Source organism: Pan troglodytes, chromosome 10 (assembly GCF_028858775.2).
Source record: "Pan troglodytes isolate AG18354 chromosome 10, NHGRI_mPanTro3-v2.0_pri, whole genome shotgun sequence".
NCBI lineage: Eukaryota > Metazoa > Chordata > Mammalia > Primates > Hominidae > Pan > Pan troglodytes.
In genome coordinates this window covers 127,406,917-127,428,692 of record NC_072408.2, presented here as the reverse complement: position 1 = coordinate 127,428,692, position 21,776 = coordinate 127,406,917, and the positions used below count along the sequence as shown (strand labels likewise).

The 21,776-nt window shown below is 48.0% G+C and overlaps 1 pseudogene; it reads left to right on the top strand.

Annotated features, from left to right (window-relative positions):
- Positions 1-1,280: 1,280 nt before the first annotated feature.
- Positions 1,281-19,901, top strand: LOC101058439 (large ribosomal subunit protein uL5-like; annotated as a pseudogene).
- Positions 19,902-21,776: the final 1,875 nt, after the last annotated feature.

Here is a 21,776-nt window from a genome sequence, read left to right as displayed (position 1 = left end):
CAACAAACTCTCAGACACACCCAGGAACAAAACTTTGCATACTTCAATCCAATCAAGTTGACACTCAATATTAACCAACACAAGTCCACTCCTTGTCAACTTGAACCCATACACATCTCCTGAAATCATACATAACCTTCAAATACAGACAATAATAAGGTCATAATTACACCCAACATAATATGGCTATCCTTTGTACAACCGGAAGCACGCTAATCCTTAACCTAAATGCTATCACATAAAGTTAACAACACTTAAATGCTGATATGAAGTCAGTAAATCTTACGTCACATGATAAAGGAAAAAGAAAGGAAATAAAATGAAGACATTTTCTTAGTACAAGTGTATACAGGCACAAACATATTCTTAACAAAATAAGGAGGATATTCAATATTCAATGCAATTACAGTCCTTGTTTCTGCCACCAGTCACGTGGTGGTAGTTGTATTATGACTACCTTCTTCTACTACCCAAACTGTATTCCCTTTGCCTTCAGCAAGCACCTCAGTGGGTTGTGGTTTTTTTTACCTGGTGGAGTGACCCAAACCTTCATTCCTGTAGGGTCTGGGCCATTTGCAGTCCTGCCTGGATTGGGTTGTTGTAGTTTCCCATTGACCTTAATCACAGGGCACGGGAATGCTAAGAGATGCCCTCTGGGATCTCCTGTATTTCACGCATACTCTTCCTTACCTCCATTGTGGAGCAGTAGACTGATTTCATCTTGATAGTCTGAGTCAGTCGCCCCAGCCAATACTGTAACTTTCTTCTTAGCCCGTTGACTTAGAGGCAGGAGGAGCCCAAAGTATCCAGGTGACAATCTTAACTTCCACTTTAATGGAATCATTGTTGTGTCTCCTGGTGGCAGTGTTCCTCCCTCTGGAACTAAGACCTCTAGGCTAGCAGAACATAATGTTGCGGGAACAAGAAGCAAAAATTTTGCTAGTGGGTCACTAGGGGTGTCGGTGATTGGTGCCACTTCCACTTCCACCCCTGGACCCATTAATCCTGGCTATGGGGGAAACAGTACCATATATTGGACACTGATTCAGAGCATACGTGGTCTTCTGGAGAACTTTGCCCCAGGCCTGCAAACTATTGTCACCTAGTTGGCACTGTAATTGTGACTTCAAAAGGCCATTCCACTGTTCTATCAATCCAGCTGCTTCGGGATAATGAGGAACATGGTAAGACCAGTGAATTCCATGAGCATGAGCCCAGTACCACACTTCTTTAGCTGCAAAGTGAGTGCCATGGTCAGAGGTAATGCTGTGTGGAATACCATGACGGTGGATAAGGCACTCTGTGAGTCCATGGATGGTAGTCTTGGCGGAAGCATTGCATGCAGGATAGGCAAAACCATATCCGGAGTGTCTATTCCGGTGAGGACAAACCACTGCCCTTTCCATGATAGAAGAGGTTCAATATAGTCAACCTGCCTCCAGGTAGCTGGCTGATCACCCTGAGGAATGCTGCCATATCGAGGGCTCAGTGTTGGTCTCTGCTGCTGGCAAATTGGGCACTCAGCAGTAGCTGTAGCCAGGTCAGCTTGGTAAGTGGAAGTCCATGTTGCTGAGCCCATGCATAACCTCCATTCCTGCCACCATGGCCAATTTTTTCATGGGCCCATTAGGTGATGACAGGGGTGGCTGGGGAAAGAAGCTGAGCGGTGTCCACAAAATGAGTCATCCTATCTACTTGATTATTAAAGTCCTACTCTGCTGAGGTCACCCTTTGGTGAGCATTCACCTGGGATACAAATATCTTCACAGTTTTTGACCACTCAGAGAGGTCCATCTACATACCTCTTCCCCAAATTTCTTTGTCACCAATTTTTGAATCATGCTTTTTCCAAGTCCCTGACCATCCAGCCAAACCATTGGCCACAGCCCATGAATCAGTATATAATCACACATCTGGCCATTTCTCCTTCCAGGCAAAGTGCACTACCAGGTACACCACTTGAAGTTCTGCCCACTGGGAAGATTTCCCTTCACCACTGTCCTTCAGGGATGTCCTAGAAAGGGGCTATAGTGCTGCAGCTGTCCACTTTGGGGTGGTGCCCGCATATCATGCAGAACCATCTGTAAACCAGGCCCTAGTGTTCTCTTCCTCTGTCAACAGATCATAGGGAACTCCCCATGAGGCCATCGGTGCTGGGTGGGGAAGAGAAGGCAGGGTGGCAGGAGTGGAGATCATGGGCATTTGAGCCACTTCCTCATGTAACTTACTTGTGCCTTCAGGACCTGCTCAAGCCCCATCATGTACATACTACTTCCATTTGATGATGGAATGCTGCTGTGCATGCCCAACTTTATGGCTAGATGGGTCAGACAGCACCCAGTTCTTGACAGGCAGTTCAGGTCACTTGGTGACTTGATAACCCATCGTCAAATGTTCAGTTTCTGCCAAAGCCCAGTAACAGGTCAAGAGCTGTCTCTCAAAAGGAGAGTAGTTACCTGCAGAACATGTCAGGACCTTGCTCCAAAATCCTAGAGGCCTCCACTGTGATTCATCTATGGGAGCCTGCCAAAGGCTCCAAACAGCATCCCTGTCTGCCACTGACACCTCAAGTGCCACGGGATCTGCTGGGTCATATGGCCCAAGTGGCAGAGCAGCTTGCACAGAAGCCTGGACCTGTTGCAGAGCCTTCTCCTGTTCTGAACCCCACTCAAAACTGGCAGCCTTTCGGCTCACTCAATAAATGGGCCAGAATAACAAACCCGAATGAGGAATGTATTGTCTCCAAAATCCAAATAGCCACGAGGCGTTGTGCCTCTTTCTTGGTTGTAAGAGGGTCCAAATGCAGCAACTTATCCTTCACCTTAGAAGAGATATCTCAACAGGCCCCACACCACTGGACCCCTAGAAATTTTACTGAGGTAGAAGGTCCCTGAATTTTAGTCGGATTTATTTCCCATCCCTTGGCATGCAAATGTCTCATCAAGTTGTATGTGTTTGCTATTTCTCGCTCACTGGATCCAATCAGCATAATGTCATCAATGTAATGGACCAGTATGATACCTTGTGGAAGGGAAAAACGATCAAGATCTCTGCCAACCAAATAATGACACAAAGCCAGAGAGTTGATATACCCCCGAGGTAGGACAGTGAAGGTATATTGCTGGCCTTGCCAGCTGAAGGCAAATTGCTTCTCGTGGGCCTTATGGACAGGAATGGAGACAAAGGCACTTGCCAAATCAATGGCTGCATACCAGGTACCAGGAGACGTGTTAATTTGTTCAAGCAATGGAACCACATCTGGTACAGGTACGGCAGCTGCAACTGGAGTCATCACTTAGTTAAGCTTACAGTAATCCACTGTCATTCTCCAAGATCCATCTGTCTTCTGCATAGGCCAAATAGGAGAGTTAAATGGGGATGTGGTGGGAATCACCACCCCCGCATCTTTCAAGTCCTTGTTGGTGGCACTAATCTCTGCAGTCCCTCCAGGGATGCAATGTTGTATTTGATTTACCATTTTTCTAGGTAGAGGCAGCTCTAACGACTTCCATTTGGCCTTTCCCACTATAATAGTCCTCATCCTACCAGTCAGGAAGCCAATGTGGGGGTTCTGCCTGCTGCTAAGTATGTCTATGCCAATCATGCATTCTGATTGGGGAAATGACCACAGGATGAGTCCAGGGACCCACTGGACCCACTGTAAGTTGGACCTGAGCTAAAACTCCGTGAATTACCTGACCTCCATAAGCCCCTACTTTAACTGGAAGACCACAGTGTTTTGAGTTCCCTGGAATCAATGTCAGCTCAGAGCCAGTGTCCCATAGTCCTCCAAAAATCTGATCATTCCCCTTTCCCCAGTGCACAGTTACCGTGGGGAGGTCTGCCTGGGGAAGGATGGAAGAAAGATTAATGGTATAGATTGTCAGAAAGGTAGTGGGGTTCTTCCTCAAAGGGTCTTGGCCTCCCCTTTATTCAAGGGGTTCTGGGTCTGTAAACTGGTTCAAGTCTGGAAATTGATTGAGGGGCCGTGATTCTCTGTTTTTATAATTCAAATTAGTCTTTTGTCCACTTGACCTGGAAGTTTTCTGCTTATACAAATTAAGTAAGAATGCAGTAGGCTTCCTCTCAATTTCATTTCTAGGAATACCGTGATTAATTAGCCAATGCCAGAGCTCTACATAAGTCATACTATTCTGATTGCTGCTTTGCCTCTGCTGTCCATTATGGTAACTATACCCACCTTGCCTCTGACAGTTGAGTGCCGCCACTTGGCCCCTGACACCTCAGGATCCAATTATTCCTGTTGCATTTAAATTTTCTAATTGAGTGACTGCAGTTCCCACTGTAAGATCTGGCAAACAGAGAAGAGCAATCACAGGGCTCCTCAGGGATGCAGGTGCTCCCCTCTCAAATCTATTTCACAAAGTATTGGTAGAGGGTATGTCTTCTGGACACTCCCAGCTGGAATGAGTAGGTCTAAAGTGACTAATCCACTCCAGCATCCCAATCTCCCTAAGCCTTTGGATCCCTTCCTCTATATTAAACCAAGGGAGATCAGGCATTTCCAGCTCGCACACAGTGGGCCATCTTTTGATTCCTATTTCAGCTAACCAAGCAAATAAACAGAACACTTTTTTAACTCCCCAAGCTGCAACATTAAATGCAGGATCCCTGCTTAGTGGGCCCATATCAATAAATTCAGCCTGATCCAACTTAATGTTCCTTCCACCATTATCCCACACCCTTAAAATCCATTCCCATGCCTGTTCTCCAGATTTTTGCTTATATAAGTTAGAAAACTCAACCAGTTCTTTTGCAGTGCAGCACACCTCCTTGAGGGTCACACTCTGAACCTCACTTCTACGGGCCTGCCGGGAGTTGAGTCTAGTTACAGGTCTAGAAGCAAACAGGGGTGTTGGTGGTGGGTCCTGAGGAGAATCAGCGTTGTCTTGCCTGGCAACTGCCTCAGGGGAGGCCATCACTGTTGCCTCAGACAGTGCATGGTTAATCTCCTTAGACGAAGGTGGAAAGGCTGATGATAGCATAGGTGGGGAGGGGATGTTGTCACCACTAGGGGTGGGGAGACTGTTTCCTCTGGCAAAAAAGGCTCATCAGCGTTTACATGCTCAGTGTCCCTGGCTTCATCAGGTTCCTCCCAAATGTCCCCATTCCAAGTTGCAGACCCCATTCCTTTCCAATCAATGCCCTAACTTTAACAGTAGATACCTGGCGAGACGGAGCGTGCACCTTTCCTTGCAGGTCAGCCACTCTCATGATAAGGGTGTGTGTCTGATTTTCCACAATTTCAGCCCTTTGTCTACAGGAGATAAGACTCTCACTCAGGGCAATCTTAGAAGACTTGAGGCTCAGTATGTGCTTCTGGAGCTGGGAGCTAGAACCCCTGAGCTCATCCTTTTCTTTCGTCACTTTGTCCAGCAAACTTAGGAGCAATCAACCAACTTCATTATATTCCTTGGTTCTCCACAAATGGCCAAAGGTATTATGTATAGAGTCACTAAACTCCTTGCCTCTCGCCTCTCATGAGTGGTGGATCAGGCGTATCAAAAGCATTTATCTTGCATAACTTTTTTTTTTGAGACAGAGTCTCGCTCTATCACCAGGCTGGAGTGCAATGACGGGATCTCTGCTCACTGCACCTCTGTCTCCCGGGTTCAAGTGATTCTCCTGCCTCAGCCTCCCATGCAGCTGGGACTACAGGCAAGTGCCACCACACCCAGCTAACTTCTGTATTTTTAGTAGAGACGGGGTTTCACCATGTTGGCCAGGATGGTCTCGATCTCTTGACCTCGTGATCCACCCGCCTCGGCCTCCCACAGTACTGGGATTACAGGCATGAGCCACCGCACCTGGCCCTGTTTTGCATAACTTTCTAAACAGTTCACGCCAAGGACTATCAGTCTTCTCCATACTATTAGAAGTAGAGTCCTTAGCATTTTTGGGTCTAATCAAATTAAGCAGCCAACTCCAGAGACCCCAAAACCAACTAAAAAAATCCATCCTTAAAATTCCATTCCTCGGCTGGGCGCAGTGGCTCACGTGTGTAATCCCAGCACTTTGGGAGGCTGAGGTGCGTGGATCACCTGGGGTCAGGAGTTCGAGATCAGCCTGGCCAACATGGTGAAACCCCATCTCTACTAAAAATAACAACAACAAAAAAAAAAATAGCTGGGCATGGTGACAGGAGCCTGTAATTCCAGCTACTCAGGAGGCTGAGGCAGGAGAATCACTTGAACCTGGGAGGCGGAGGCTGCAGTGAGCCAAGATTGTGCCATTGCACTCCAGCCTGGGCAACAAGAGCAAAACTCTGACTCAAAAAAAAAAAAAAAAAAAAAAGAAATTCTGTTCCTCTAGAACCACCCCATTTTCAGTACCAAAATCTGTATTAGTCAGGGTTCTCTAGAGGGACAGAACTAACAGGATAGATGTATATATGAAGGGGAGTTTATTAAGGAGTTTTGACTCACACGATCACAAAGTGAAGTCCCACAATAGGCCGTCTGCAAGTTGAGGACCAAGGAAGCCAGTCTGAGTCCCAAAACCTCAAAAGTAGGGAAGCTCCCGGTGGCAGCCTTCAGTCTGTGGCCAAAGGCCCAAGAGCCCCTGGCAAATCACTGGTGTAAGTCCAAGAGTCCAAAAGCTGAAGAACTTGGAGTCTGATGTTCGAGGGCAGGAAGCATCCAGCATGGGAGAAAGATGAAAGCCGGAAGACTCAGGGAGTCTGCTCATTCTACTTTCTTCTGCCTGCTTTATCCTAGCCGCTCTGGCATCTGATTAGATAATGCCCACCCAGATTGAGGGTGAGTCTGTCTCTCTCAGTCCACTGACTCAAATGTTAATCTCCTTCAGCAACACCCTCACAGAAACACCCGGGAACAATAATTTGCATCCTTCAATCCAATGAAGTCGACATTCAGTATTAACCATCACACCCAGTAAAAAAAAAAATAGGCTAAATAATTGAACAAATACTTTACAGAAGAAGACATACAAATGGCAAATAAGCATGATGAAAAGATGCTCAATATCTTCAGTTGGCAGGGGAGTACAAATTAAAACCATAATAAGTCACCACTACACACAGACTAGAATGGCTAAAATTAACAAGACTGATGATACAAAGTGTTGGTGAGGACATGGAGCAACTGGAGCTCTCATAAGCTGCTGGTGGGAGTGTAAAATGGCACAATTACATTGGAAAAGTTTGGCAGTTTCTTATAAAGTTAAATATACACTTCCCATATGATCTAGTAATTCTCCTAGCTATTTGCCTGAGACAAATGAAACTATCTGTCCACACAAAAGGCATACATGAACTTCATAGCAGCTTTAGTCAGAAGAGCCCCAAACCGGAGACAACCCAAATGTTGCTCAACAAGAGAACTGAATAAATGACTTGTGTTATATTGATATGGTGGAATAGTATTGAGCAATAAAAAATAAGTAATTATCAGGCCAGGCACGGTGGCTCACACCTGTAATCCCAGCACTTTGGGAGGCCGAGACAGGAGAATTGCTTGAGGCCAGGAGTTTGAGGCCAGCCTGGGCAACATAGTGAGACCCCCATCTCTACAAAAAAAAAAAGGAAAAGGAAATTAGCTGGGCATGGTGGCACGCACCTGTAGTCCCAGCTACTCAGGAGGCTAAGGCAAGAGGATCGTTTGAACCAGGCTGGTCTCAAACTTCTGACCTCAGGTTATCTGCCCGTCTCAGCCTCCCAAAGTGCTGAGATTACAGGTGTGAGCCACTGTGCTGGCAGTAACTGTTCTTATCAGTTGAATGTAATGACAGATAGCAGATGGGTGATTACCTAGAACAGGGCCAGGAGGATGGACTGCAAAGACGCCTGTAATCCCAGCACTTTGGGAGGCTGAGGTAGGTGGATCACCTGAGGTTAGGAGTTCGAGACCAGCCTGGCCAACATGGTGAAAACCCCGTCTCTACTAAAAATACAAAAATTAGCTGGGGGTGGTGGCGCGTGCCTGTAATCCCAGCTATTTGGGAGGATGAGGCCAAAGAATCGCCTGAACCTGGGAGTTGGAGGTTGCAGAGAGCTGAGATCGCGCCACTGTGCTCCAGCCTGGGCAATGGAATGAGACTCCATCTCAAAAAAAAAAAAACTTCACAGCCAGGCACGGTGGCTCACGCCTGTAATCTCAGCAGTTTGGGAGGCCAAGGCAGGCAGATCACGAGATTGAGATCAAGACCATCCTGACCAACATGGCGAAACCCCGTCTCTACTAAAAATACAAAAATTGCTGGGTGTGGTGGCGCATGCCTGTAATCCCAGCTACTCGGGAGGCTGAGGCAGGAGAATCACTTGAACCAGGGAGGTGGAGGTTGCAGTGAGCCGAGATCTCACCACTGCACTCCAGCCTGGCGACAGAGTGAGACTCTGTCTCAAAAAAGAAAGAAAGAAAGAAAGAAAGGAAGATCTTCACCTGGGTTCAATTCTTGGCTCTGCCACTTCCTAGTTTACAATCTTGGGCAAGCTATTTCACTTCTCTGTGACTCTATTTTCTCATCTGAAAAGAGAATAATACTTTCTTTCATGGTAAAGTAATAATAATAATCATTCTCTGATAGGATCTTTGTTTCTGTTTTTTTAGATAGCCCCACAGGGTTTTGAGACTTAAATGGAATTTTTTTTGTTTTGTTTCGTTTTGTTTTGAGATGGAGTCTCACTCTGTCGCCCAGGCTGGAGTGCAGTGGTGCAATCTCGGTTCGCTGCAACCTCTGCCTCCCTGGTTCAAGTGATTCTCCTGCCTCAGCCTCCTGAGTAGCTGGGATTACAGGTGCCTGCCACCACACCCAGCTGATTTTTGTATTTTTAGTAGAGATGGGGTTTCATCACGTTGGCCAGACTGGTCTTGAACTCCTGACCTCAAGTGATCCTCCCACCTCAGCCTCCCAAAGTGCTGGTATTACAGGCATGAGCCACCGCACCCAGCTTAAATGGAATTTAAATTAGCTAATTTATTGAGAACCATGGCAGCCAACCTCCACGAAGGCCTCCAGTGGTTCTGCTTCTCGGGATTCCAGCACCTCCACATTAAATAGGGCTGACCACTGTCACCAATAGGAGATAGTGGAAATGACAGCTTGTGGTTTTTGAGATGAGGGAGGCCATAAAACACATTGACCACTCTTTTTTTTTTTCTTTTTGTTTTTGCTTTTTTTTCTTTTTGAGACAGAGTCTCACTCTGTCACCAGTCTGGAGTGCAGTGAGCCAAGATTGGGCCACTCCACCTTCTGGGTTCAAGTAATTCTCCTTCCTCAGCCTCCCGAGTAGCTGGGATTACAGGCACGTGCCACCACGCCCAGCTAATTTTTGTATTTTTAGTAGAGACGGGGTTTCATCATGTTGGCCAGGATGGTCTCAATCTGTTGACCTCGTGATCTGCCCGCCTCGACCTCCCAAAGTGCTGGGATTACAAGTGTGAGCCACCGTGCCTGCCTGGCCTTTTTTTTTTTTTTTTTTTTTAAGACAGAGCCTTGCTCTGTCACCCAGCCTGGAGTGCAGTGGCATGATCTTGACTCTCTGCAACCTCTTCCTCCCAGGTTCAAGAGATGCTCTCCAGCCTCAACCTCCCAAGTAGCTGGGATTACAGGCACCCGCCACCGCACCTGGCTAATTTTTGTATTTTTAGTAGAGACGGGGTGTCACCATGTTGGCCAGGCTGTTCTCAAACTCCTGACCTCGAGTGATCCGCCCGCCTCAGCCTCCCAAAGTGTTGGGATGACAGGCATGAGCCACCGCGCCTGGCCTGATCACTCTTTCATGGGGAAGCCAACCACCATGTCATGAGGACATTCAAGCAGCCCTGTGGAAGGGTCTGGATGGCAAGTAACTAAATCCTCCTGCCAGAAGGCAGCACCAGCCTGCCAGCCATGTGGGTGAGCCGAGTAGGTCCTTCAATCCCAGGCAAGCCTTTGGGTGACTGGCTGACATTTTTTTAACCTAAGTATTTTATTTAATTTTTTAATTTTTATGGATACATCGTAGGTACATATACTTATGGGGTACGTGAGATGTCTGGATGCAGGCTTGCAATGTGAAATAATCACATCATGGAAAATGGGGTACCCATCCCTTCAAGCATTTATCCTTGGTGTTGCAAACAATCCAATTACACTCTCGAGTTATTTTAAAATGTACAATTAAATTATTAGGCCGGGCGCGGTGGCTCACGCCTGTAATCTCAGCACTTTGGGAGCCTGAGGCGGGCCGATCATCTGAGGTCAGGAGTTTGAGACCAGCCTAGACAACATGGTAAAACCCCATCTCTACTAAAAATACAAAAAATTAGCCAGGCTTGGTGGTAGGCACCTGTAGTGCCAGCTACTTGGGAGGCCGAGGCAGGAGAATCACTTGAACCCAGGAGGTGGAGGTTGCAGGTGAGATCGCACCACTGCACTCCAGCCTGGGTGACATAGCAAGACTCCAACTCAAAAAAAAAATTTTTAATTTAATTTAATTTAAAAAATAAATTAAAAAGCTAAAATGCAACAACAATTTTATATATATATATACATATAATTGACCATAGTCACACCCTGTTGTGCCATCAAATACTAGGTCTTATTCATTTATTCATTCACTTTTTTTTTTCTTTTTGAGACAGGGTCTCACTCTGTCACCCGGGCTGGAATGCAGTGGCACGATCTCAGCTCACTGCAGCCTTGATCTCCAGGCTCAAGCCATCCTCCCACCTCAACCTCCCAAGTAACTGGGACTACAGACATGTGCCACCATACCTGGCTAATTTTTGTGTGTGGTTGGGGGGGTAGAGACGGGATTTTGCCATGTTACCCAGGCTGTTATTCTTTCTTTCTAGCTTTTTTTTTTTTTTTTTGTACCCACGACCACAACTTCATGAGCCAGAACCGCTCAGTTAAGCTGTTCCCAATTCCTGGCCCACAGAAACCATGTAGGGTAATAAATATTATTGTTTAAAGCCATTAAGTTTTGGGGTAATTTGTTACACAGGAGTCAATAAACTAATATGAACACTACCAGTATAATAGCTAATATTTATTAAGTATCTATTCTATCACTTACTATTCCTACCCCCATTACTACTAGCAGGGAAGAGGTCCGATATCCTCCATTTGCCCATCTGGGGCACTTCCCCAGCCTGCCGTGTGCCCAAGGAGACTCAGCTGTTCAGACTCAACAGCCTTCCATATCCCCTGGCTTCTAATCTGGTTTGGGCAAGGAGGAGCCCCCGGGAGGAGACTGAAGGGAGAAGGTGGAGTGACTCAGGGTATTTATGCATCTGCTTCCTCCTGAAGGGCACCTCAGGCTGGTTAACAGAAGGTCACAGCTTCTCTTTTTTTTTCTTTCTTTTTTTTTTTTTTAGACAGAGTCTTGCTCTGTCACCCAGGCTGGAGTGCAGTGGCGCAACCTTGGCTCATTGCAACCTCCACCTCCTAGGTTCAAGCGATTCTCCTGCCTCAGCCTCCTGAATAGCTGGGACTACAGGCACGTGCCACCACGCCTGGCTAATTTTGTATTTTCAGTAGAGACAGGGTTTCACCATGTTGGCCAGGCTGGTCTCGAACTCCTGATGTCGAGTGATCCACCTACCTCAGCCTCCCAGAGTGCTAGGATTACAGGCATGAGCCACCTCATCTGGCCAACAGCTTCTCTTAAAGTGACCCTCTCCACATAACTTTCTGGCTAGTGGGAACTGCTCCTGCCATGCCTAAGGAGGTAACAGCCCTCCCATTGTAACCAGTCTCGGCACTGCACTGTCTCCTGCGATTTCTGTACACCCTGTCCACATCTAAATGATCCCTTTAGTCAGCCTTCCTTAAGTCACCCAATTTGAGCTTGCCATCTGTTTCCCACTGGGACTGATGGCCACCCCAATTTAGGAACCCCTATTTGGCCAGGCGTGGTGGCTCATGCCTGTAATCCCAGCACTTTTGAGAGGCTGAAGCAGGAGGATCCCTTGAGCCCAGGGGTTTGAGACCAGCCTGGGCAATAGAGCGAGACCTCATCTCTTTTTTTTTTTTTTTTTTTTTTTTTTGAGACGGAGTTTCGTTCTTGTTGCCCAGGCTGGAGTGCAATGGCGCGATCTCAGCTCACTGCAACCTCTGCCTCCTGGGTTCAAGCAATTCTCCTGCCTCAGCCTCCCAAGTACCTGGGATTACAGGCATGCGCCACCACGCCCGGCCAATTTTGTATTTTTTAGTAGCGACGGGGTTTCTCCATATTGGTCAGGCTGGTCTCAAACTCCCGACCTCAAGTGATCCGCCCGCCTCGGCCTCCCAAAGTGCTGGGATTACAGGCGTGAGCCACCGCGCCCGGCCTTGAGACCTCATCTCTACAAAACATAAACAAAATTAGTTGGGCGTGGTGGCAACTGCCTGTAGTCTCATCTACTCTGGAGGCTGAATTAAGAGGATCGATGGAGCCCAGGAGGTAGAGGCTGCAGTGAGCTAACAAAAAAAAAAAAAAAAAAAAAAGGAGAACCCCTACTTTAGAGAAGGAAATGGAAATTCAAAGAGGAGCAAATGGGAAACCAACAGGGGCCACCTGGGGGTGTGCTCAGCAGCCAATAGGCACTAGTGGAAGCTTGATAAATATCTGAATTAATGAGTGAATGAATGACTTGCTGTCACTGGGAAGGACCCACCTGCCCTTACCATAGGTGCTGGAACAGCAGGTCAGTATCTGAGCTACTTCAGCCCGACACTGGTGACCAGTTCCCTCGCCCAGCCCAGAGTCTTAAGCTTCAGGAAGTTTTGCATTGGAAGGATTAACACACAGCCCGGGACACCCAGGAAGCAGCCCCCAAGCTCAGTGAGAGACTCAAGAGTTATTTTTGAAAAGCAAGCAAGGCCTGCAGGCGGCCCTGGCAGAGGCAGAACGCAGAGCTGGAAAGAAGAGCCAGGAGCAGAGAGAGAACAGACAGCTACCACAGAACCCACGCCCCACGCCTGTGACGTGGGCCCCACGCACGGCGACATAACATGGTGGCAGAGGCGGGGAGGCGTCCTGTGACCCCTTGGGAATTTTATTTTAATTGTGGTAAAATATACATCACATAAAATGCATCCTTGGGAGTTTTTACTGCTCCCGCCCCAGGCTGAATGACATTGAGGACTGGGTTCCCACAGGAACAGGGAGTGGGAACACCAGCCAAACACATTTGCATCCAAATGGTGTGTGAGCTTTTGCTCGAGTCTGGGAAAATCCTGGAACTGGAGGGAGGGTCATTGCTCTGAGGCAAAGTTGGGGTCTGAGGATTAGGACACAGGTGACAAAATTAACATTAGCGGTGCATGGTGGCGCATGCCTATAGTCCCAGCTACTCGGGAGGCTGAGGCAGGAGAATCGCTTGAACCTGGGGGGTGGCAGTTGCAGTGAGCAGAGATCTCACCACTGCACTCCAGCCTGAGCAACAGAGCGAGACTCCGTCTCAAAAAATAAAAAATTAAAATGGTAATTAAAAAAAGAAACAGATAACAGCCTCTATCCCTGCAAAATAGTGGGGTGGCAGGAGTGGCTGTGGGGTCCGGGAGGAGGAGAGCAGGTGCTGGCCCTCGAGGTAGGGCGGGGAACTGCGGGCACAGAAAGCAGCAGCCGAGCAGCAGAATGCGGCTAATGAGCCATGCAGGTGAAGGGAGAGGTGTCTGCAACGGGGTGGAGGTCGCAGGCAGCCAGAGGGAGCCATCAAGGCCCCAAAATAACTCCTGCTTCTGCAGGAGAAACTGGAACTAATCAAGGTGGGAATAATCCGAAAATCCCTCAGAGAGGGGCTGCTAAGAGGCCTTGTGTTTCCAAGCAGGGATTAGAGGGGAAGAAAATAAACAAAAGACGGAGTTTGTCCTGGAAAACGGTGCCAACATGAAAGCAAGTTCTTCCTAGGGCCTTGGTCAGAGGGCCACCAGTAGCTAATAGCCATTGAGCGCCTACTATTGTATGCCTGATGCATTCATATGGCTAGGCATGTGAGCTCTGAAGTCGGCCTGCCTGGATTGGAATTCCTGCTCTACTTCCTGCTAGCTGTGTGACCTCCGAAGAGTTATTTCCCCATTCTGAGCCTCAGTTTCCTTATCTGGAAAATGGGGATAAAATTCATACCTGCCCCTCAGGGTAGTTGAGGATAAGTGCTCGATACATGTGAACTTTTATTATAATAGAAATATTTCCAGGGGCTCATTTCCTGGGATTGCCGGTGGCTCATACCTGTAATCCCAGCACTTTGGGAGGCTGAGGTGAGTGGATCACCTGAGATCAGGAGTTGGAGACCAGCCTGGCCAACATGGCAAAACCCCATCTCTACTAAAAATACAAAAATCAGCCAGGTGTGGTCGCAGGTGCCGGTAGTCCCAGCTACTTGGGAGGCTGAGACATAAGAATTGCTTGTACCCGGGAGACGGAGGTTGCGGTGAGCTGAGATTCACTGTGACTCCAGCCTGGGTGACAGAGACTGTCTCAAGAAACAAAACAAAACAAAACAAAACTTTCCAGCAATGCTGGGGGAAGAGGGTTAGGTTTTGTCTCCTCATTCTACAGGGTAGTGAACCAAGGCTCAGAGAGCCCAAGGTCACATGGCTAATAAGTGAAAGTGTCGGGATGGTGACTCATGTGAGTCTAAGTCAGGAGCATGTGAATTCACTAGCCCGGGCCACCCTGCTCGCTCCTCAGTGGGCAGGGAGGAGGGCAGTGGCCCACAGGCAGGGCGCAGCCCCTCACCCACCGCCTCTCTCTGGGCCCCATGCTGGGAGCAGATACGGCATGCACGTGGGAAACAGCCTCCGGGTGAGACATGTACAGTGGAGAGGGACGAGCACTGCCCTTGAGCATGGAAACTTGGCTGAGTTCTTTCCTCTCTCTGGGCCTCAGTTTCCCCAGTTGCAGAACAAGTGGTGGTAACAGGTGACTCGAGTCCTGGAGAGTCTAGATTCTTGCTCCCTGGTTCTCTGGTGAGTATCCGGTGCAGGCAGCAGTGAAACGAGGACAAGAGAGGGACCTGGGCCACTGCCAGGTGATCTCCCCTTTGTCACTTCCCTCCCTTCTCCTGGTGAATAGTTCCAGGCAGAGGGAACAGCAAAAGCAGAGGTCGGGAAATGAGAGTGAGCATGGCACGTTTGGGGAGCTGCAAGTAGAAGAATCCAGTCACCCAGTTTATTCATTTATTCAATTATTTAATCAACGTTTAGTAACCTGGTTTACTCATTTGATTATTCAACCAGCATTTATCACTGTGTGCCAGGCAGTGTTGGAGTACTGGGGATACAGCGGTGAACAAAACAGAAAAAACCACCATCTTCACGAGGCTCATTCTTTTTTCTTTCTTTTTCTTTTTTTTTTTTTTTTTGAGATGGGATCTCGCTGTCGCCCAGGCTGGAATGCAATGGTGCGATCTTGGCTCACTGCAGCCTCCACCTCCTGGGTTCAAGTGATTCTCCTGCATCAGCCTCCTGAGTAGCTGGATTCAGGTGTCTGCCACCATGCCCGGATAATTTTTTGTATTTTTAGTAGAGACAGCGTTTCACCGTGTTGACCAGGCTGGTCTCAAACTTCTGACCTCAAGTGATCCAACCACCTTGGCCTCCCAAAGGACTGGGATTACAGGCGTGAGCCACCCCACTCAGCCTCATGGGGCTCATTTTAATTGGGGGAGATGGAAAAACCAAGTAAACAAATCAATACCCAGAATCATTTCAGCATGGGATAAGCATTTACGTGAATAAAAGCTAATACGTGTAAAGCATCTGCTATGGGTCAGGCATTGCCAACAGATGTTAAATAATTTGATCCTTGCTACCACATGATGAGGCTGTAATCACCACTCCCACCTTACAGCTGAGGAAATTGTGGCTTAACAGTGAAGTTAAGTAACCTGCCCAGTGCCACACAGCATTGGAGCAGGTGGAGCTGTGATTCAAATCCAGGCCATCTGGCACCATTGTGCTGGCTGGTGAGGAGAGCACTAAATAGGGCAACTTGTCCAGGGAATAGCCCTCTAAAGAGGTGACATTTGAGCCAGGACGCATGAGAAGACATCCGCCATGCAAAATCCAGGAAGCAGAAGGTTCCAGATGGAGGGAACATTGAGTGCAAAGGCCCTGAGGCAAGTAGGGGCTTCACAGGTTGGGAGAAGAGCGAGGAGGTCAGTTTTAGCTTGAGGAGAGGATAGAAGAGGTCAGAGCGGTGCGCGGGGCAGACACGTGGGGTTGGGGAGGAGCCTCCTCTGTCCTCCTCAAGGAGGCCCAGGAGACGTTCCCAGGAGCCTCCTGGCAGGTCTGAGGGATGCTTGGGAAGCAGGGCCTGAAGTCGTTCTGACAGGTGTGGCTCCCCTCCTCTCCCCTATCAAGTCGATGAGGCGTGGTCAAAGCTGATCTTCCCCGGGGCCCATTGCTGGGAAATGAGTGCAGCAGGTGTAGCCTCGGCCAGCACCACCCACAGGTGGCCCCCTCCCTGACTGATGGGGACATGGAAGGGCCCGTCTCATTCTTCCCTCTTCACCCTAAATCCACATCTTCCCTGGCCCTGTACCTCCCACAGAGCCACAAATGAGGGGCTCCCATTCTCCAGTGGAGGCTGGACCACCTAGCTCCTGCCCTCAGGGTGCCCCCCAGAGGTCTGAGTCCAGTCCCAGCTCAGTGAGGGAATGGGGTGTTCCCCAGCTTGGTCTCAGAGGGTCTGAGAGTCAAGAGTCTGGCCTTAGGGAGAAATCTTGGTGGGCTGGAAAGGGATCCACGTTCCTAGTCATATAGACCTAAATTAGAGTCCAGACTCTATCCCCATGTGGTTTTGGGAAAGTCGCTTCACCTAAGTCTCAGTTTCATCATCCGAAAAATGGGAATAATCACACTACCTACCTCATAGGGTCAATGTGAAAATTAAATATAACATGGCTGAGAGGGGGCTTTCTGGGGCTGGAAATGTTCTATATCTTTACCTGCAAGGTGATATATAAAATTCAATGAAATGTACATTGTAGGGTGGGCTCATGCCTATAATCCCAGCACTTTGGGAGGCTGAGGCGGGAGGATGACTTGAGCACAGGAGTTCAAGACCAGCCTGGGCAACATGGCAAAACCCCATCTCTACTAAAAATACAAAAATTAGCCAGGCGTGGTGGCAGGTGCCTGTAATCCCAGCTACTCGGGAGGCTGAGGCAGGAGAATCGCTTGAGCCTGGGAGGCAGAGATTGCGGTGAGCCGAGATCATGCCACTGCCCTCCAGCCTGGGCAACTCTGTTGGAATCTCATTCTTGAGATTCCATCTCAAAAATAACACCACCACCACGGTAGATTTATGCATTTTACTGTATGTATGTTACAACTCAATTTTTTTTTTTTTTTTTTTTTTTTTTTTTTTTTTTTTGAGAACAGAGTCTTGCTCTTTCGCCCAGGCCGGACTGCAGTGGCACTATCTCGGCTCACTGCAAGCTCCGCCTCCCGGGTTCACGCCATTCTTCTGCCTCAGCCTCCGGAGTAGCTGGGACTACAGGCACCCGCCACCGCACCCAGCTAATTTTTTGTATTTTTAGTAGAGACGGGGTTTCACTGTGTTAGCCAAGATGGTCTCGATCTCCTGACCTTGTGATCCGCCCGCCTCGGCCTCCCCAAATGCTGGGATTACAGGTGTGAGCCACTGCACCCGGCCATAACTCAATTTTTTTTTAAATGCAAAGTACCTGACCCATGGCTAGCACCACATAAATGTTAGGTAGTATTAGCATAAAGTGTTCCATAAATATTTATTGAATATATTTGTTAAATAAGCCCTTGTAAGTACCCTTCCATGTTTTGTTTATCATTTATTTGATTCCCAGGGCTCCTGGGGCCTGGATGCCTACGGGAGCTCAAACTCAATATGTCCATGACTGATTTCCTTCACCTCATTCTTGCTTCTCCCCAGGCTTCTCTAACTGCCCAGTGGCTCAACCCAGAAATGTGGATGATACCCTGCCTGCCTTTTTCTGTTCTTCTTCTCTCCAACCCCTTACAGCCAACTTATTACCAAAACTTCCTGTAGGAGACTCTCTCCAAAGACGGCCCCCAACCATTCCCCCGCCACCCTATAAGGGCATGCTGACCTCCCATCAAGAGGTGGAGATTGAGGCTGGGCACGGTGGTTCATGCCTGTAATCCCAGCACTTTGGGAGGCCGAGACGGGCAGATCACCTGAGGTTAGGAATTTGAGACCAGCCTGGCCAACATGGTGAAACCCCGTCTCTAGTAAAAGTACAAAAACTGCCCAGGCATGGTGGCACACACCTGTGGTCCCAGCTACTTGGGTGACTGAGGCACAAGAGTCACTTGTACCGGGAGGTGGAGACTGCAGTGAGTCAAGATTGTAGCACTGCACTCCAGCCTGGGCGACAGAGTGAGACCCTGTCTCAAAAACAAACACACAACAACAAAAAATAGATCAATGACATAAAGGTAGGAGCTAATACCATAGAAAAATTAAAAGAAACCATAAGGCCAGGTGTGGTGGCTCACGCCTGTAGTCCCAGCTACTCGGGAGGCTGAGGCAGGAGAATCACTTGAACCTGGGAGGTGGAGGTTGCCGTGAGCCGAGATCATATTATTGCACTTCAGCTTGGGCAATAAGAGTGAACTCCATCTCAGAAAAAATAAAATAAATAAAATAAAATAAACCACAGAGATAAATCTTCATGATCTAGGATTTAGCAACAGATTCTTCAATTTGACACTGAAATCACAAGAAACAAAAGAAAAAAGAGACAAACTGGATTTCATGAAAAGTAAAAACTTTTCTGCATCAAAGAACATTATCAAGAAAGTAAACAGGCAACCTGCAGAATGGGAGGCAATATTAGCACATCATATGTCTGATAAGAATTTAGTATCCAGAATATATAAAGAACTCAACAACAAAAAGACAAACAACCCTTCTAAAAAATGGGCCAAGTGAGCCAGGCACGGTGGCTCACGCCTGTAACCCCAGCACTTTGGGAGGCCGAGGTGGGCAGATCACGAGGTCAGGCGTTTGAAACCATCCTGGCCAACATGGCGAAACCCTGTCTCTACTAAAAATACAAAAATTAGCCAGGCGTAGTGGTGGGTGCCTGTAATCCAAGCTACTCGGGAGACTGAGGCAGGAGAATCACTTGAACCTGGGAGGCAGAGGATGCAGTGAGCTGAGATCGTGCCACTGCACTCCAGCCTGGACAACAAGGACAAGACTCTGTCTCAACAAAAAAAAAATGAGCCAAGTAAGTGAACAGACATTTCTCCAAAGAAGATAAACAAATGGCCAGAAAGCATATGAAAAAGATGTTCAACATCATTGGCCATTAAGTAAATGTAAATCAAAACCACAATAAGATATCACCCACTAGGATGGCCTTAATTTTTAAAAAGGGGGCAGAGCTCTTCCTGTTCTCCATCAGGCACAGGATGAAGATGAAAAGGAGAACCCCACGTGGGAACTTTGCATTCACAAGCTCTGCCTCGACATCTGTGTTGGGGAGAGTAGAGACTAATCCCTGCAGCCAAAGCATTGGAGCAGCTTGCAGCCCGGACCCTGTGTTTTCCAAAGCCAGATACACTGTCATATTGTTTGACATCCGGAAAAATGAAAAGCCGAAAATGCTGTCCGCTGCATAGTTCAAGAGGCCGAAGCAGAAGAAATCCTGGAGAAGCGTCTAGAGGTACGGGAGTATGAGTTGAGAAAAAATAACTTCTCAGATACCGGAAACTTTGATTTTGGGATCCAGGAACACATCAATCTGGGTATCAAATATGACCCAAGTGTGGGTGTCTATGGCCTGGACTTCTCTGCGGTGCTGAGTAGGCCGGGTTTCAGCATCACAGACAAGAAGCACAGGACAGGCTGCACTGGGGCCAAACACAGAATCAGCAAAGAGGAGACCATGCACTGGCTCCAACAGAAGTGTGATGGGATCATGCTTCCTCGCAAATAAATTCCCGTTTCTATCCAAAAAGCCAATAAACAGTTTTCAGGGAAATGTAAAACAAAATAAAATAAGAAGTGGGGAGAGAAATAACAAGTGCTGGCTGGGTGCGGTGGCTCGTGCCTGTAATCCCAGCACTTTGGGAGGCCGAGGCCGGCTAATCGCCTAAGGTCAGGAGTTCGAGACCATCCTGGCCAACATGGTGAAACCCCGTCTCTACTAAAAATATAAAAATTAGCCAGGCGTAGTGGCGCACGCCTGTAGTCCCAGCTACTGGGGAGGCTGAGGCTGGAGAATCGCTTGAATCTGGGAGGTGAAGGTTGCAGTGAACCAAGATCGTGCCACTGCACTCCAGCCTGGGCAACAGAGCAAGACTCCATCTCAAACAAACAAAATAACGAGTGTTGGTAAGGATGTGGAAAAATAGACACTTCTGCTGTGTTAGTCCATCCAGGCAGCTATAACAAAGTACTGTAGACCGGATGGCTCATAAACAACAGAAATTCAGCCAGGCGCGGGGGCTAATGCCTGTAATCCCAGCACTTTGGGAGGCTGAGGAGAGTGGATCTTTTGAGGACAGGAGTTTGATACCAGCCTAGCCAACATGGGAAAACCCCATCTCTACTAAAAATACAAAAAGTAGCCGGGCATGGTGGCAGGGGCCTGTAATCCCAGCTCCTCAGAAGACTGAGGAAGGAGAATCGCTTGAACCCGGGAGACAGAGGTTGCAGTGAGCCGAGACTCTGCCACTGCACTCCAGCCTGGGCAACAGAGTGAGACCCTGTTTCAAAAAGAAACAACAACAACAAAAACCAGAATTGTATTTCTCGTAGTTTTGGACCCTGGAAGTGTGAGGTCACGGTGGCCAGCATGGCCGGGTTCTGGTGAGGGCCTTCTTCTGGGTTGAAGGCTGTGGACTTCTCATCGTCCCCTCACATGGTGGAGAGAAGGCAACAGTGTTCTCTGGGGTCCCTTTTCTAAGTACATTCATCCCACTGATGAGGGCTCCACTCGCATGGCCTGTTTACTTCCCGAAGGCCCCACCTCCTAATGCCATCACTTCATGGGTGAGGATCTCAATATATGATTTTGGGGAGGACATGAACATTCAGTCCATTGCACTCATCCATTGCGGCTGGGAGTGGAAAATGGTGCAGCTGCTGTGGGAAACAGTTTGGCAGTTCCTCAAAAAGTTAAACATAGAGTTACCATATGACACAGAAATTCCATTCCTAAAGAACTGAAAGCAGAGACTCAAACAGATCCTTGTTCACCAATGCTCATAGCAGCATTATTCCCAAGAGCCAAAAGGTGGAAACAAGCCAAATATCCATCAACAGATTAATGGATAAACAAATTGTGGTCTAGCCATACAATGGAATATTATTCAGCCATAAAAAGGAATGAAGTGCTGGCGCATGCTACAACATGGGTGAACCCTGACAACATCATGCTAACTGAAAGCAGCCAGACACCAGAGGTCACATATTGTATGATTCCATGGATCTGAAATGTCTGGAATAGGTAAACCCATAGAGACAGAAAGCAGATTCATGGTTGTCAGCGGCTGGGGGGAGGGAGGATGGGGAGAGATTGCCATATGGGTATGGAGTGATAGGAAAGTGTGAAACTAGGAAGAGGTGGTGGTTGCTCAACATTGTGAATGCACTAAGCTGAGGCTCCCCCCAACCAACAGCCCTAACTGAGCACCCAGCCGGCAGCCAACAATGACTGCCAGCCACGTGGGTGAGGCCACTTGGGACCTTCCTGCCATCCCAGCAACCCCACGTGATGCAGAACTGCCCTCTCACCCTACAGAATCATGAGAAAAAAACAGTGTTGTTGTTTTAAGGCACACAGTTTTGGGGTGATTTATCGTGCAGC